This window comes from Triticum aestivum, chromosome 4B, assembly GCF_018294505.1.
Source record: "Triticum aestivum cultivar Chinese Spring chromosome 4B, IWGSC CS RefSeq v2.1, whole genome shotgun sequence".
In the NCBI taxonomy this organism is placed as follows: Eukaryota; Viridiplantae; Streptophyta; class Magnoliopsida; order Poales; family Poaceae; genus Triticum; species Triticum aestivum.
The window spans coordinates 266,503,944-266,523,037 of NC_057804.1; positions in this window are offsets into that span (position 1 = coordinate 266,503,944).

Here is a 19,094-nt window from a genome sequence, read left to right on the forward strand (position 1 = left end):
GGTACGGCTCGTGAATTGCGTGCCATTGTCGGTAATGATCCTGTTAGGGATCCCGAAGCGGCAAACAATCGACCTGAAGAACTAGACTGCTGACTGTGCTGTCACCTTCCTCACTGCTTCTACTTCTGGCCACTTTGTGAACTTGTCGATTGCAACGTACAAGTACTCAAAGCCCCCGACAGCTCGGGGAAAGGGGCCGAGGATGTCGAGCCCCCAGACCGAAAATGGCCAGGATAAAGGGATCGTCTGGAGAGCTTGAGCTGGCTGGTGTATTTGCTTGGAATGGAACTGGCACGCTTCACACTTGGTTACTTGCGCAGTCGCATCCTGGAGGGCTGTCGGCCAAAAGAAACCTTGCCGGAACGCTTTGCCGGCAAGTGCTATTGCGCCAATGTGGTGACCACATATGCCTCCATGTATCTCTGACAATAGCTCTTGTCCTTCTTCCCGGGGAATACACTTCAATTTCACGCCGTTGAGTCTTCTTCTGTACAGTGTGCTGTCGACAAACTGGTACATACTTGACTGCCGGGCTACTCTTTCCGCTTCTTCTTGCTCATCGGGAAGTTCTCCTGTCTGAAGGAAACGGACAATCTGCTGTGCCCATGCTGGAGCTTGCGGCTCGACAACTAGGACTAATGGCACATCTGCTGCTGCGGGAACATCCGCTTCTACGGCGAGAACCTGTGGCTCAGCCGGAGCTTGATGTTCCCCGGCAAGCTTGCCAGAGCAAAACTTGTCGGGAGCGTCTGCTTCAACGGAACAAACCCTAGGGCTCACCGGAGCAGACTGCTCCTCAGCACCCTTGGTGCTGATTTGGTGACCTTCTTGGCGGCGGCTTCGGGGAGCTTTGCCGGAAAATAGTCACCAGTAATCAACTTTCTCTTCTTGCTCTGTCCAGTTGATGGCGTTACGGATGGTTGAGTCAGCTTGAGCACAAAGATGCCTGGTTCCACAGGTAACTTAAGTGCAGCACACTTCGACAGGCCATCGGCGATGTCATTCTGAGCTCTTGGAACATGTTCCATCTGTAGGCCGTCAAAGCACTCTTCTAGCTTTCTCACTTCATCAACGTAAGCTTCCATCAACGGACTCTGATAATTCTTGTTCACTTGGCGGACGACAAGCTGTGAGTCACCCCTGACAATCCCAAGGTCTGCTGCGATCCTGAGACCGGCAAGCAAACCTTCATACTCTGCAGTATTGTTCGTTGCTTGCTCCTTGGGAAAGTGCATCTGGACTACGTACTTGAGGTGCTCTCCGGTGGGTGCAATAAGCAGTACGCCCGCACCGGCGCCTTGCAGCGAGAAAGCACCATCAAAGTACATCAGCCACACTTTGCTTGCTTCCTTGACGGGGATGCTCGTCTCTGGAATTTCTTCATCTTGTGTTGGCGTCCATTCTGCTATGAACTCTGCCAATGCTCTGCTTTGGATGGTTGAAGTGCTCTCAAACTTGAGGCCAAAGCTTGACAGTTCCAGTGCCCACTTGACAATCCTGCCTGTCGCTTCTGGATTCTGCAGTATCCTCTTCAGCGGAAAACGAGTGACGACTGTGATCTCATGTGCTTGGAAGTAATGGCGCAGCTTTCTCGAGGCCATGAGAAGGCCGAAAAGCAATTTCTGCACACCAGAGTACCTTGACCTAGCCCCCTGCAGAAGGGAACTGACAAAGTAAACTGGGCGCTGCACCATCCTTTTCTGCATCTTCTCATGCTCCTGCACAGATCCATCTTTGTCGGGACCAGACCTTGTCGGCGAAGTCCCCTGCTTGTCGCTGGATGCATCTGCCGTGGTTGCTGGCTCATCATCTAACGCGTCACTAACCACTTGATTGGTTGCCGCTATATATAGCAGCAACTTCTCTTGTGGCTTAGGCGCGACAAGTGTTGGAGTGGAGGACAGGTATCTCTTCAAGTCCTGCAGCGCAGCCTCCGCCTCCGGAGTCCATTTCATTGGACCTGCCTTTTTCAAAATTTTGAAAAATGGCAGGGCGTGCTCAGCAGACCTAGAGATAAACCTGCTGAGAGCAGCTACGCAACCGGCAAGTCTTCGTACATCCTTGACGCGCTTTGGTGCTTCAATCTGCTCAATGGCCTTGATCTTGTCGGGATTGGCTTCAATTCCCCGTTGAGACACGAAGAACCCGAGAAGCTTGTCGGAAGGGACTCCAAACACACACTTCTCGGGGTTAAGCTTGAGGTTGATCTTGCGCAGACTTGCAAAGGTTTCGTCTAAATCTTGAATCAGAGTAGCCTTGTCCTTGCTCTTGACCACTATGTCATCCATGTAGGCTTCCACATTTCTGTGCATTTGCGGCTCAAAAGCATCATGGACTACCCTTGCAAATGTTGAACCAGCATTCTTTAAACCGAAAGGCATTCGTACGAAACAGTATGTGCCACATGGGGTGATGAATGCGGTCTTCTCCTCATCCTCTTCTACCATGAAGATCTGATGGTATCCTGAGTATGCATCAAGAAATGAAAGCAAGTCACATCCGGCTGTGGAGTCAACAATCTGGTCGATGCGCGGCAAGGGAAATGGGTCTTTGGGACAAGCTTTATTAACATCGGTAAAGTCGATACAAAGCCTCCATTTCCCGTTTGCCTTACGCACGACTACAGGATTGGCCAACCACGTAGGATGGAGCACTCCTCTGACAAGGCGTGCTGCTTCCAATTTCTTGATCTCTTCTGCAATGAATTCTTGGCGCTCCACTACCTGTTTCCTGACTTTCTGCTTGACGGGCCGCGCATGAGGACAGACGGCAAGATGGTGCTCGATTACTTTCCTGGGAACACCGGGGATGTCAGACGGTTTCCATGCAAACACGTCGACGTTCGCCCGCAGGAAAGCAACGAGCGCGCTTTCCTATTTAGGGTCGAGAGTGGCGCTGATGGTGAAGGTACCACCAGTGCCATCCTCCTTGGCGGACACCTTCTTGGTCTCTGGTGGAGCTGCCATTGTCTTCTTACACTTGCCCGTGGAGCTCGATGGTGCGTCCTCGACGGTTGCGCAGCACTCCGAAGAGGTGCGCTTGCCGGAGTGGGCATTAGAACTCTTGCCGGACTTGGTCTTCTTCTTCGCCCTGAGAGCTTCAACGACAAGTGATTTGCGATCTGTTGCTGCTGCTGCTTCCCGATAGATCTTGTCGGCGCAGATAAGAGCATCCTTCTTGTTGCCAGGGACAGAGATGACACTTATCGGGCCTGGCATCTTCAGTATGTTGTATGCATAGTGAGAGGCTGCCATGAATTTGGCGAGTGCTGGACGGGCGAGTATCCCATTGTAAGGTAATGGAAAATCAGCAACGTTCAAAGTGACCCTCTCAGTCCTGAAGTTCAACTCGCTGCCAAATGTTACCGGCAATGTGATCTTTCCCTTCGGCCTGCTCCTTCCCGGATTGATTCCTTGGAATGTGCCGGTCTCCTTGAGCTCGCTATCAGGGATCTGGAGTTTCTGGAGCACCATGGAGGAGATCAGGTTCAAGCCGGCCCCACCGTCAACTAGCATCTTAGTGACTTTGAGGTTGCGGATAGTTGGTGAAACCAACATCGGCAAGCACCCGACAGCAGTTATGCGATAAGGGTGGTCCTCAATATCGAAGATGATAGGCGTGCTGGACCATTTCAGAGGCTTGCGTGACTCGACAGGTGGTTCTGCTACATTGACTTCTCGTACCCACTGCTTGAGCTGGCGGTGTGAAGTATGCAGAGAAGCACCACCGTCAACGCACAGGACCTCTGTGGCTTTCTGGAACTCCTGCTCATCGGTCTCGTAATCATCCACATATTCATCGTCGTTCTCATCTTCATCCTTGTCGCGGCCGCGGGGAGGTCTGTTTCCTTGCCGCTGCTTGGCCTTGCCGCGGCGTCCTCCTCGGCCGGAACGTTTCTTGCCGGCTCCGCCAGCACCTTCCTGGGCTTTCTCCTTGTCGCGTCGCTCGTATTCAGCCTTTTGCTGCTCGACAAGCTGCTCGACCTTCTTGCAACTCTGGAGGTCATGGCCCTTGTGTGGTGGATCTTGCAGTACTGCTTGTTGGTGCTGTCCTGCTTGTCGGCGACCGCCACAGCCTGGTGGTTGGTGCCCGCGGCAATCTCCTTGTCGGAGCCACAAGCTTTGGCTTTCTTGCCGGACTGCTCAACGACTAGCACCTCTTTGCCTTTCTTCTTCCTGTTGTTCCGCCGCCGGTTTTTCCTTGCCGGGGCAGTCTCCTCACTATCAGATCCCCCCTGCTCCTATATTCTCTCCGGGAAGTTTCCTCCCTTCCTCAGCATGTGCACACTTGTCGGCCAGGGCGTATAGCTCACTGACATCTCTGATCTTGCACATCGCCATCTCCTCCCGCATCTTGCGGTTTCGCATGTTCTGATGGAACGCGCTAATTACCGCGGCAGGGTGGACATCTGGGATGTTGTGCTGCACGCGGCTGAATCTCTGAATGTACTTGCACAGGGGCTCTCCTTCCTTCTAGGCGAGCAGATGAAGATTGCTCTCTTGGCCATGATGCTTGTGGCCGCCTGTAAAGGCGCTGACAAACTGATGGCATAGATCTGCCCAAGAGGATATGGAGTTATCCGGCAAGTGCATGAGCCAGGATCTGACATTGGGTTTGAGCACCAGTGGGAAGTAGTTGGCAAGGACCTTGTCGTCCCATCCCCCGGCAGCTTGCACCGTGATGGTGTAGATGCTGAGGAACTCCGACGGATGCGACTTGCCGTCATACTTCTCTGGTACGTCTGGCTTGAAATTCTTTGTGCTGGGCCACTGGACTTGTCGCAGCTCACGAGTGAACGCAGGACAACCTACCGTGTACGGCAAGTCGCCTGGTTCCCCTGGCGCACACATGTGGACAGAGGGCCCAGCGCGCAGGTCGGATTGACATCGCGCTTCTCTTCATTGCTCGATGCGAGTGCGAGCGTCTTCTTGCTGTCGTTCGTGAAGAACTTGGCGCTGATCGCGACGAGCTCGTGGATCCGATGATGCAGTGGAGTCGTTGTCGAGGTGGATCCAGCGAGTCGGCGATTTTGGCCTTCGGGGTGGAGAGTGCATGGTGGTTGCACCCTTACCGGTTTCGTCGCCATCGGCTCGCGCGTGGCAGTCCTGCCGCGGCCTCGATGTACTTGGCTACCGCGGAGTGTCAATGTTGGTGAAGCCGATGAGACTTTGAATGGTGGCCCTCCATCCGTCAATCTTGTCTTCCGTTGGAGGGTAATCCAGGAGCAGTTGAGCTCGCGCCAAAGCTTCTGCTTGAGTAGTGGGTGGCAGTGGCGAACGGTGCGAGGAGCGGGATATGCTCGGACTCCTAACTATGTTAGAAGGAGCAGTATCCTGTCCAGGCGACCGTGCCTCGCTCGTGCCAGCATGTTGGCGTGCATGCTGGTCTTAAGCACCTCGAGATCCACCAGCTTGATCTTGGCCCAACAAATGTATGGTACTGCGAGTACCATGACGTTGTCGGTCTTGCGCCTCCTGAGATGGGCGCGGAACATGTACCGACGCCCAGGTCTGCGCAGCCTTTTCCTTGGACCTGGTAGCACCGTGAGCTCCCTCGTCGATGTCTGTTCTTCCGCCAGCGTCTACCCCACCACTCATTTGCTCCGGTGGTGGTGGGATCGACGTGGACGGAGCAGCTGCCGCCGAAGTCTTCTTCTTCGATGGCATGTCGATGAAGAAGAAGATCTGGCTCGTGTAAACGCCGGATCAGGTTCACACAACCTCGACGCCCCCTACCTGGCGCGCCAAAGATGTCGGAGAAACTGATCCACGAACACCCATGGGACCGGCGGACCGAGCCCCTTTCGGTTCGGCGGGGGGCGGAGATCGCACGAAGAGCGGATCGAGGCGAAGCACACGAGCAGTTTACCGAGCTTCGGAGCTCTCCGGAGAGATAACACTCCTACTGCTGCTTGTCTGACTGTATTGAGTTCTTGCTCGGGTGCACTGAGTGCTACAGTACACACGAGACCGAGCATGAGTGTTTTCTGGTTTTTGAACCCCCTTCTATGTTGCGCATGGGCCTCCTTTTATATGCTCAAGGGGTCACCGACAGGTGGCAACGTAGGCAAGGGTAAAAATGGAAAAAGAGGGGTGGTTGGTATAGTTACTTGCACAATACATCCTACCTAACCCTGACGGCAGGGGACAAGGGCATTAAATGCCCATCCGCGTCGCCCAAACAGTGCAGAAAAGGACCGTCAGGGGCGCCACCGCTTGCCACGATGGCAATCTTGTCAGCGTCGCATGCCAGCGCGCACCGCTGGCTGCACAGCCTCTCGCCACGCGCGCCTGGAAAGGCCCCAAGGCGACACGTTGGTGGATGTGCTGGAGCGTGGGTACAGAGTGGTCGCTTGCCGCGGCAAGCGCCTTGCCGTGGTCGTTGTCTTGTCGCGTCCGGAAGCTTGTCGCTCACCGGGCCTTGCCGGGACTCGTGGCGCGTCACGGCAAGTTCCTTGAGATGCCTTGGTTGGCCTTCCTGGCAAGCTCCTCTTGCCAGGGCCTTGTCTTCTTGGCCTAAATACTTTGTTCTTGAATGGCTCCAACGGAACCACGGAGGACCTTGGCGGTCACCCGGCAAGCCTTGCCGTGGGGCGCTGCAACTGCCCGTGCACAAGTTCGGGATACTTGGGTACCCCTACTCTAGTACACCGACATTCTCCTACAGACTAAACCCTCCGGTTTATATAGACACCAGAGGGGGCTAGGGTTACACTGAGTAGGTGATAAAGAAGGGAATCTACATATCCGAATTGCCAAGCTTGCCTTACACACAAAGGAGAGTCCCACCCGGACACGGGACGAAGTCTTCAATCTTAAATCTTCATAGTCCAACAGTCCGACATAAGCATATAGTCCAGCTCTCCGAGGACCCTCTAATCCAGGACTCCCTCAGTAGCCCCTAAACCAGGCTTCAATGATGATGAGTCCAGCGCACAGATTGTCTTTGGCATTGCAAGACAGGTTCCTTCTCTAAATACTCCAAAGTAGGTCTTGAACACAAGAATTGTGTCCGGCTCTACAAAACAAATTCCGCATACCACCGTAGAGAGTACAATGTTCCACGAGTCTAATCTGCTGACAACTTTTTCATAGAGTGAGATCACACAGCGGCCTGGTTATTATTCAAATCGTTTTTCCAACCTACCACTGCATGTTTCGCGAGGCGGTTTTATTGGCATGTCTTATCGAAGCAGAAATCGTGTCCCCTTATCACGGGATTCTCATCAATACGGGCGTGGGTAACCCAACCGCTCCATTAGTATGACTCCTTGGATTAGGCAAGTCCCAAACGGCCACGTGGAGGAAGCTTGATATTCATCCCCTCTATAAAGAGGTCAAGTCATGTCCTTTTCTTTCCATGCTTGATCTTTCCCGTCCCTCACCTCGAGTTCCAACACCCAAGGTTCAGTACAAGTGCTCCGGACCTTCAACCTTGTCCGGATCCAACCTTCAAGGCTGGTGGATGGCCTCTTCCAGCACAGAGGAGGACATCAAGAAGCTTAGGGAGGCTAGGTATTTGACCGCTGAAATGCTTCAGAGGCTTCCTTTTCAATTGCAGGTTATTCCTACTCCCAAACCCAACGAAAGTGTCGTATTCATCTCCCACTTCCTCCGAGGGCTAGGCTTCGGTCTTCATCCCTTTGGTAGAGGGATCAAGTTCTATTATGGGTTAGATTTTCATGTTCTAGCTCCACATTCCTTCCTTCACATCTCAACATTCATCATTGTGTGTGAGGCCTTCCTTCGCATTACCCCACACTTCGGCTTATGGCTCAAAACCTTCAATGTGAAGCCGAATATGATCAATGGGCGACACGCGGAGTGCGGAGGCGTTATAATAAGCAAATGTGTCAATGCTTTATGGCCAAAGGGTTCCTTCCCGGAAGTTTCAGACCTATGGCAACGGGAGTAGTCTTACATCACAGCACCCCGAGGTAGAAAGCGGGCGGCCACCCCAGCCTTCCGCTTCGCTCCTCCGCCACAACTTGGCTGGACTGGGCTTCGGTTGATGACGTGCGGACATTGCATAGCCGCATTCAGGATCTCCTCAAGAGGGATATCAGTCTTGTCAAAGTGATCCAAGTAATGTTAGTTCGTCGGGTCTTGCCATGCCAACGTCGATCTCTCCGTATGTGGGAGTTCAACCCGGAAGGACCATGAACTATTCAGCACTTTTGCGGCAGGACGCTCGAAGGAATGTATCAATTATTCTTCGGATCACGAATAAAGTGTCCGGACACAACAGAGGATGCAGGCCTTGACTGCAACCATCCAGATATCCATGTAAGTAATTCCACAACCGAACACTCTGTCATTATGTTCGTCACAACATTATTCTGAAAAACCATCCTCGGCCAGGGCTGGATAAGAAAGGCAGAGAGGATCAGGTGTTCGGCCCCTCTTCCCGAAGATTCGCCGGATCCTGTATTAACCAGGATGCTATCTCACGCACCTTATCAAGTGCCATCAGGGGAGGACAAGGAGAGGAATGGGGAAGCCAAAAGCGTACTTCATGCTGGAGGTACGTTATGCATCCTAACTGGGAAATTAGAACCCCCATATCAGATGATGAACGGGGAGGAGAATCTAGCAGCCATTCTCCCCACGGGAAGAAAAGGACCGCCCCCGAAGACTTGGAAATAGAGGTATCCAAACGAGGGAAGAAACCTTCGTCAGGGGGCCTTCCCCTGGAGGTCAATATTGCCACATAGCTCCCACAGGGGGGCAGCTGTTAGCCGAGTCGTAAGTGAACAAAGGCGCTTAGTAAGCATACCCCATTCTTTTCTTGAGAATAATGACTGAGACATATGTTTTGTAGTTTAGCTTATAGCCTCCCTCAACAATGTTCGTCCTCGGGGGATCTTCTTCCAGAGATGATGGAGAGCAAAATGCATCCTCCTACTTCGGGTGACATTGATGGGTCTTCTGCAGCAAGCGGCAATCTCAGAGGCACATCATACCTTAATGGGTACGGTGGTTGAGAGGACTTCATCCGCAAAAAGCGGGTTGAATGAAGCTTTTACGAGCCTGCTAAGAGGCTTTGAGGTACGCAATGTGATATTTTTTTATTGTACCGTAAACACAAGGTGCAGTTTATATAGATAGTAGCCCCTGAGACTCTGGTTGCTGTCCGGACGAGGGGAACAGAGGATCATAGTCTGAGGTAATGATGGTGCCAATTTTGAACGTAGGCGGCTACAGGTCCGGCGGCTGACTGGACTGCTGAATTTGCCGAACTAAAGCGGTAACTTGATGTGGCGGATGCAGACATCACGCTTGTGAACAAGTGGCTTGACGAGGCACAGGGTGTGTATATTTGGGTGGTCAGAAAATATTAATAAGAGCATGATGCTAGGATTTATGATATGCTTTGACTGTAGATGGTGCTGCTGCCATGGAGACCCTTCGGCCAAAGCTTGCCCGGGCCAAGGAGCAAGCCAGGAGAAGCGATGCGTCTACCGTGAAGGTAGTGGATGAATTAAAAGCCGAACAGGCTGCACATCGCCAAAGTGAGGATAGAATAGCCAACATGGCTTTTGAGTTACAAAATGCCGCTAGCCGATATGAGCTTCTCAAAAGGGAAAACCAAGCGAAAACGGCTGACCTAAAGAAGGCCTTAGATGCAACAACGGAAACTCGCTCTATGATGAGAGCGGCTCGGGAAGAGCTCCGGCAAGCCGGTGAGATCGTGGCTGGGAAGCCCTTCTTATTGTGAACAAAATTCAGCGATCCAAAGTATGCCCCTCTTGATCAGTTATGGAGCTCATCAGACGCATACTTGGATTTGTCAAAGAGTGATGTTGATGCGACACAGTATTTCCAAGATCAAGAAGATCATGAAGTGGAAAGATTGTTTTGGTCGCATTTCAGTACTCCAAGGCGTCCGCTGCTATTGAGCAAGCAAATGGCCGAATGGGCTGAGCTCCATAGGCTATCCGGGCTTGCCATGAAGGCTGTTGTGTACTGCCTGTGGCCGAAGGAACAAGTCCGAATAGTTACTTTGGTTTGGTGCAATGATTTATTCATGTTGTGCCGCATATCGACGCTGTCAAGCGGTCGACGTGCATAGAGGGTGTGCGGATGGCCCTTGCCCGTGTTAAGACATACTGGGCGAAGATGGAGACCACCGATATTGCAACCAGGGGTCCATCCGGGGGCCGGGACTTGCCAGAGCACTGTTTTGAAGAAGTCTTAGAAGGTTCCCGTTTAATAGAGGCTCAGTGCTTAAAGAATACCGTGTTCGAATGTCATGTATCTTGATTGTAAAAATAATGCTTTTGATAATAAAGGCTATATTTATACTTTTCCTGTGAAGTATTGTACGTCCTGTGCGGCCGTTTATGTATATATGTATATAACCTAAAAGTTTGCAGTCGTCGGCTTCAGCACACTCGTGTAGGATGCGGGGGTGTTCAGCAAAGCACATACTCACACTTGATCCAACGTATTGGTCCGTTAAGGAGGTCATAGCGCGGCAAACGAGGCAATTAGACTATATAGCTATAACACTTTCACTTAGCCATAGGAGTTTGACGGTGGGACTACTATAGAGCCCCTGGTATGTCCGTGTTTATCCGAATACGGTGCGTTTACATACGTGACCGGGAAACCGGTCCTTCGTTAATGTGAAGGAATCGCGAAGATTTGCTGAGTCATAGAGTGGTTGACCAGTCTCTCGCTTTATCATGATATTCAGTTTTCGGCTTTCTCTACTAAGGTGCTCATCCAGATGAACCAGGGCACAATCGCAGTAGTTCTCCCTGTGCCACCTTAGCCGATAGAGCAGAACGTAAGGTAGCAAAACACTGGAGCCGGGAAAACCCAACTATTGACGAAAGACATGATTCGGAGCTGATGCATATAAGGCCAAACTCACGACGACGAACACTCCCGAAGGTATTTGGACTTTACAACATATACTAGGCTAAGTACCGCCCTCGATAATGAGCCCTAAATTTCAAAGTACGTGCATCAATCCGGCGTGACGAAAGAGCACATGTGGTGAGACCGTAGATCTCAAGAACACACTGGTTGCTATCTTTGTAACGTCTATTTTAGAATGGTGAATCATAAGCTCGCCGGTAACGCTGGTATCCCTCTTGGTAATTTTAAGTGCCAGGAGGGTGTGAGACAACAAGAGACGATAAAAAAGGTTTACACAGGGTCTTAATCTAAAAAGAAACCTTTGGACGGGGCCCTGCTGCACGTCTGCGCCTTTGTCTCCATTGTGCCTTATCTTTGAAGGGTATATCACGATAGTCATCTACAAAAAAAGGAAAATCCCAGGTGAAAGAATCTGGTGTGACCGTGCGTAAAGTCGGTTAATCTTGAAGAACCGCAAAAATTCGATCTCTTGAGTGTAAATAGGGTCAAGTCAAACTATGGACCTTTTACATGTGGGTAGCCCCCCGCATCACATATGGGGGCATAGCCATTAATCAAGCTCAGGTTTATCTGGGCTGCTACAACTGGGTGTGCGCCGAACACGTCTATCTATGTCTGTGGTTTCGAAGACCGATGATTTACTCGGGTTGGAGAGGCCGTTTAGTGGTTCGGCTGCTAGAGCCGCCACGTATTCTTCCGCACGAAGAGAACGCTTTGTGTTTCCGCTGATCGTAATGACGCCACATGGACCAGGCATCTTAAGTTTGAGATAAGCATAGTCCAGTACTGCATTGAAACAAGCGAAGGCCGTTATTCCGAGTAGTGCGTGATAGCCGCTTCGGAACAGAGCAATGACGAAGATTAGTTCTTTGCTTCGAAAGTTGTCGGGAGAACCGAATACAACCTCTAATGTTAGAGAGCCCGTGCAACAGGTCTCTACGCCTGGTATTACTCCTTTGCAGGTAGTACTGCTTTGGTTGATTCTTGACGGGTCTATCCCCATCTTGCAAACAGTGTCCTGATATATCAGATTTAGACTACTGCCGCCGTCCATGAGGACTCGGGTGAGATGGTATCCGTCAATTACTGAGTCGAGCACCAAGGCAGCCAAACCTCCATGCCGGATACTAGTCGGATGATCCCTGTGATCGAAAGTGATCGGGCCGGCCATGGGTTGAATTTGGGGGCGACGGGCTCTACAGCATATACGTCTCTGAGTGCGCGTTTGCGCTTCCTCTTTGGTATGTGGGTGACGTAAATCATGTTCACTGTTTTGACCTCCGGTGGAAATTTTTTCTGTCCCCAGTGTTCGGCTAGTGAGGTTCATCCTCATCTTGACTTGGCGGCCCCCTCCACTTGTGTTCGGCGTTTAGCTTGCCGGCCTGCTTGAAAACCCACTATTCTCTGTTGGTGTGATTCACAGGTTTCTCCAGGGTGCCATGTATCTGACAAGACCTGTCTAGAATTTTAATGAGGCTGGACGGACCATATTTGCTTCCTTTGAATGGCTTTTTCCATTGACCGGGTCTAGAGCCCCTGAATCCGGCGTTTGCCGCTATATTGTCTGGGATGTCTTCACTATTTTGACGCTTGTCTTTATTGCGTCGCGGTTTTCCATTGCCATCCCTTATTTCGGATGTGCCTGGATCGCTGGTGCCACTGTGGGCCAACCAACTATCCTCGCCCGCGCAAAAGTGGGTCATAAGAGTTGTTAGGGCTGCCATTGTCCTTGGCTTTTCCTCGCCGAGGTGTCTGGCAAGCCATTCGTCCCGGACATTGTGTTTGAAAGCTGCTAGGGCTTCGGCATCCTTACAGTCGACGATTTGGTTATTCTTCGTAAGAAATCTGTTCCAAAGCTTATGGGCTGACTCTCCGGGTTGTTGAATTATGTGACTTAAATCATCTGCATCCAGAGGTCGGACATAGGTCCCTCGAAAATTAGCCCTGAAAGCGTACTCGAGTTCCTCCCAACTTCCGATGGAATTTTTGAGGAGGCTTTTCAACCAGTGTCGAGCTGGTCCTTTCAACTTGAGGGGTAGGTATTTAATGGCGTGGAGGTCGTCTCTGTGAGCCATATTAATGTGTAGAATAAAGTCCTCAATCCAGACTGCAGGGTCTGTCGTTCTGTCATATGCCTCGATGTTTACGGGTTTAAACCCCTCTGGAAATTCATGATCCAGCACTTCATCAGTGAAGCACAGGGTTGCGCGCCACCCATATACTTGGCTGTGTCGTCGCATGGGTCCGACGGCTGTAGTGTTTGGTGTTGATTCCGAGCTAGCAGTCGATTCCGAGCTAGCAGCCGTGATCCTGCATAGGAACACGTTTCCTAGATCCATAGATGGACCTAGTCATACCAGCTCTTTTGTCTAGGTGCTCACGTAGATCGTGTGCTGACTTGTGTGTGGTGTTATTGGCTGCTCTGTCTCGGCCATGAGGTTGTTGGTCTGGCAGGTCGGCCGTATTGTTTTTCGGTGGAATGGGCGTGATAGCCTTGTCATCAAATTCAGGCAGCAGCTTACGCTTTGGGTAGCTCTTTGTCTGGCGATCACCGTCGTATCTTTCCTCAGTGTCGAGCAATTCGTTCCATCTGTAGTTGAGCGTATCCTGCGTGGCTTTAAGTCGTTGCTTCTGCTTCTTCAAGCTCCTCGTGGTGGCAATAAGTCTCTTGTGGAGGTGCTCTTGTTCCAAGTGTTTTTCCGGGATGATGTGTCCATCATCGTCCAGACCGTTCTCCCCTCCGGAGATGGTTTATAAGTTTTGTCTTTGTCATCACTGCGATCGGACAATGGCCCCGGACTTTGTTCGCCGTCCCCTTGATCGTCCTGCTGCATCTTGTGTCTGCGGGGTCGTCATTATCTTTAACATTGTCTGGGGTGTTATTCTTTCTTGTGTCGGTATCGCTGTTTTTGCTATGGTGGGGTTTAGAGGGGTGCCGCTGACGTCGGCGCTTTGTTTGCTTTTCAAGAGGATTATCCTCTGTTGCATCCTTTTGATCCTTGCCATTGCATTCTTTGGGTGTGTCCACCATATATATATGTCATATGATGAGGTGGCTATCCAGCGCCCTGGGGGCGGTGGTTCCCGTTTTTTTCGGCATCGTCGTCAATACTGTTCTTGTCTTCGGAGTCGAAAGCAAGCATGTCGGTTAAGTCGTCGACAGTGGCTATTAAGTGGGTGGTGTGTGGGTACCGAATTCCTTCATTGTCCGCTTCCCACTGAAGCTAGACATACTTTGGCCAAGTGTCTCCTGACAAGGAGAGAGATTTTAATGAGTTTAGCACGTCTCCCAAGGGTGAGTGCTGAAAGATATCCGTGGAGCTAAACTCCATGATCGGCGCCCGGTTAGATTTGATGGGCGCGGATACACACGATTCGGAACCCATGGCCAAAACCAAGTCCGAGGGTCCGACGACACAGACCTCATTGGAAGCGAAATCTGTGTTCGGCTCTATCGGTGTTGAGTGTGCCGCTTCCGTGGCGGGATCCATCCTCCCGTCCTCGGATGGCACGGTCTGCACTGGATTTAAAGCCAGTGCAGCTGCAGGTGTGACCTTCTGAACACCGTCCGATGGCAGATCTAGGTCATGCTCATCGTGGTTGTAGGCTACACCTATCGTGGGCTCGAATCCATCGAAGATCATGCCTCCACGGATGTCGGCAGTGTAGTTCAGGCTTCCAAACTTGACCTGATGGCCAGGGGCGTAGATATTGATCTGCTCCAGATGTCCAATCGAGTTGGCCCGCAGTGTGAAGCCGCCGAATATGAAGATCTGTCCGGGGAGGAAAGCCTCACCCTAGACCGCATTGTTGTAGATGATTAAAGGAGCCATCAAGCCATATGGTGACGACATAGTGGAACTCTCGATGAAAGCACCAATGTTGGTGTCAAAACCGGCGGATCTCGGGTAGGGGGTCCCGAACTGTGCATCTAAGGCTAATGGTAAGAGGAGGCGGGGGACACGATGTTTACCCAGGTTCGGGCCCTCTCTATGGAGGTAATACCCTACTTCCTACTTGATTGATCTTGATGATATGAGTATTACAAGAGTTGATCTACCATGAGATTGTAGAGGCTAAACCCTAGAAGCTAGCCTATGATTATGAATGTTGTTGTCCTACGGACTAAACCCTCCGGTTTATATAGACACCGGAGGGGGCTATGGTTACAAAAAGTCGGTTACAGAGAAGGGAATCTACATATCTGAATTGCCAAGCTTTCCTTCCACGCAAAGGAGAGTCCCACCCGGACACGGGACGAAGTCTTGAATCTTGTATCTTCATAGTCCAACAGTCCGGCATAAGCATATAGTCCCGATGTCCGAGGACCCCCTAATCCAGGACTCCCTCAACCTCCTCGTACAATATATACATGGTGGATACACTCAAAGAAAATAACGGCGATGATGAAAACCCAGTAGAGGATAAACCTCCTGGAATTCAGCCGAAGCACCGACGTCAGCGACGCTGCTCAAAGTCACGACGTAGGAAAAACAGCAATAGTGTCACAGAAGAGGACATCACTCTGGACGATGACGAAAACAATGAAGACAACCACGTGGCCGGGAAAAAGAGGCACCTCAAACTAAATACCCGCCCACACCACCTCGCTGAACAAACTGAAACAAAACAGCTTGGGGATATACACATGACCTGCGACGCAATTTGGAAAAGAGATCAGGTTAGACAAGATCAATCTATGGATCATGGGGGCGTGCCTCGACGCGCGATGATGACCATCCAAATTACGTCACGACTTGGCCCGATATAGAGGCGTCGCACACCGTCTCTGCTTCAGTGACGAAGTAATGGGACATGATTTCCCAGAAGGGTTTAAACCTGTAAACATCGAATCATATGATGGCACAACAGACCCCACGGTGTGGATTGAGGATTTTCTTCTCCACATTCATATGGCCCGCGGCAATGATCTTCACGCCATCAAATACCTCCAGCTCAAACTCAAGGGACCATCCAGATACTGGTTAAACAGTCTGCCCAAAAACTCCATTGGCAGCTGGGAGGAATTGGAGGACGCCTTCCTCGATAACTTCCAAGGCACATATGTGCGACTATGGATGCCGATGACCTAAGTCATATAATCCAACAACCCGGACAGTCAGGCAGGAAATTCTGGACTCGGTTCCTAACTAAAAAGAACCAGATCGTCGACTGTCCAGACGCCAAAGCCCTAGCGGCCTTTAAACACAGCATCCGTGACGAATGGCTGGCCAGAGACCTCGGCCAGGAGAACCCAAAGTCCATGTCAGCCCTTACGGCACTCATGACCCGCTTCTGCGCGGGCGAAGACAGCTGGCTAGCTAGTAGCAACAACAATACAAGCAAGCCTGGCACTTCTGAAGCCAGAAACAGCAACGGCAAGCCCTGGCGCAATAGACATAAGCGTCGAAACAACGGTGATAGTACCGAGGACACGACGGTCAACACCGGATTCAGTGGCTCTAAGTCCGATCAGCGGAAGAAGCCATTTAAAAGGAACAATCCGGGCCCGTCCAATCTGGACCGCATACTAGATCGACCATGCCAAATCCATGGCACTCCGGATAAACCAGCCAATCATACCTACAGGGAATGTTGGGTTTTCAAATAGGCCAGCAAGTTAAATGCCGAGAATAAGGAGAAAGGGTCGCAAAGCGAGGACGGTGACAAGAATCCCGGCCATCGAACATAGGGGGACAGAAGAAATTTCCCCTCCAAGTTAAAACGGTGAACATGATATACGCCACCCATATCCCCAAGAAGGAGCGCAATCATGCACTCTTGGACGTCTACGTGATGGAGCCAGTCACCCCAAATTTAACACATGGTCCTCCTGTCCGATCACCTTCGACCACAGGGACCATCCAACCAGTATCCGTCATGGTGGTTCAGCCCCACTGGTCCTTGACCCAATTGTTGACGGATTCCATCTCACGCGAGTCCTCACGGACAGTGGCAGCAGCCTGAACTTGCTCTATCAGGACACAATTTGCAAAATAGGTATAGATCCGTCAAGGATCAAGCCCACCAAATCCACCTTGAACGGTGTCATACCAGGTCTAGAGGCCTGCTGTATGGTCTCAATCACACTGGGAGTGGTCTTCGGATCCCCGGATAATTTCTGAAGCGAAGAGTTAATCTTCGATATCGTCCCTTTCCGTAGTGGTTATAATGCACTACTCGGACGAACCGCATTCGTTAAATTCAATGTGGTGCCGAACTATGCATACATCAAGCTCAAGATGCCCGGACATCATGGTGTTATAACAGTCAATGGAAATACGGAGCGCTCCGTCCGTACTGAGGGGCACACCGCGACCCTTGCAGCAGAAGTACAGAGTTGCCTTCTTAGGCAGAACCTTAGTTCGGCAGTAAAGCTCCTGGACACCGTCAAGCTAGTCCGAACTACTCTGCGGCAGGACGGTCCATCTCGCCCAGAGCCTGACTAGCAATCCGGCCTCCGTCCCAGTCCCGATCAAGCGGTGACATCCGTGCCGCCCGTACATAACTATGCACTTAAAATACCATGGGCACGGAAGGAGGCATAACTAGATCGCGGTCGACAATGCGGCTCAACCGCCCCTGGATCCGCATACATTTACCTTTTTCTCTTTCTTTTAGGTTTTCCTCTTCTTGAGGCTTTTCTGATAACCTGATCATCGGACCCATCATGGGACGGATACACAAAGGAGGCAAGGGGCTTTGACGTACAAGGGAATACCCAGGGGGTCTCTGCTAATGATCGCTATACCTACTTTGCATACTCGCACGCAGCTCGCTCTTGGTCACGGAATTTTAAATAGAATTGCTTGCTTATCGCATTACTTGTACAAGTACGCCTCGACGTACTAATCAAATTAGAATGGAAAATAGTTCGCGGCTCAATTTTCTTAGCGTCAGCTTATTACTTGACTCTTTCCATGTCTTTGAATTTATTACATGTTGCACCCGTACACTCTGGTACGTATTACTTCGCCAGGGGCTTCATCACGCCCCAAAACACGACAATAAAGTCCAAACACTTTTACAGTATAGTTTGGCACCCCGAACTTATAGCATTATATGCATCGGCTCCAAATCATGTCTTTTGTCAATGTTTGGGTTGCCCGGCTCCTGTGCTTACTACCTTACGTTCTGCTATATCGGCTAGGGTAGTAAAGGGAGAACTACTGTGATTGTGTCCCGGTTCTTCCAGACGAGCACCTCAGTAGAGAAAGCTGAAAACTGACTATCATTATGCGGCGAGAGCTGGCCAGATGTTCGAGAGGTCTTCAAATCCTGAGAGATTTTTTCCGCTTTATGCGAGGAATCGGTTTTTTATCCGATTAGGCTTGTATAGCGGCCCAACTTTGGTCTTCTGAATACCAGGGGCTTCACCAAAATTCTCATTGTCAAACTCCTATGGCTAAGTGAGGGTGATAAAGCCGTATAGTCCGATTGCCTTGTTCGTTGCATTAAATAGTTCCTTTAAGGACCAAAAGTAGGAGTAAAGAGTGTTTATATTTATCCTGAACACCCCCGTACTATCTACATGGGGGCAGAAGCCGACGACTGGTAGCTCTCAGATTTTCATAAATGGCCGCACAAGAGGTAGAAATTTCAAAGTAACATGCATTATATTACAAGCAAACTTGTTCCATATTATAGGACAGGATAACATGAATATTTTCATCAGAATACAAAATCCTTCGCACATTGCTCAACCGCAAGGCGGGATCCCTCTAGAACACTACCGAAATATAGCTCGGGTCGGCGGTGCTCCTTGCCCTTAGGCGGCCCCTCGGTCATCAGCTTCGTGGCATCCATCTTCGCCCAGTGCATCTTGGTGCGGGCGAAGCCCATCCGCGCACCTTCAATGCAGACCGGTCGCTTGATGACTATGAGCCGCGGGCATGCACTGACAAGCTGCTTCACGAGTCTGAAGTAGCTGCTGGGCATGGGCTCGGCAGGCCATAGCCAGACTATTAAGTCCTTCACGTCTAGTTCGGACACCTTATGCAGCTCGACCAGTTGTTTCAGCTGATTGCTAAAGGGCACTGGAAGTTCTGGTCCAATGTATTGAGACCAGAACAACTTCTCCATAGATCTCCCTTCTTCGGCCCGGTTAAATTGTGCATCATCTGATATGCTGCGCGGTAGATCCGTAAACACCCCTGGAGAGCTCCAAACCTGGGTAAGTAACAAGAATGTTTCCTTCACATATCTTGT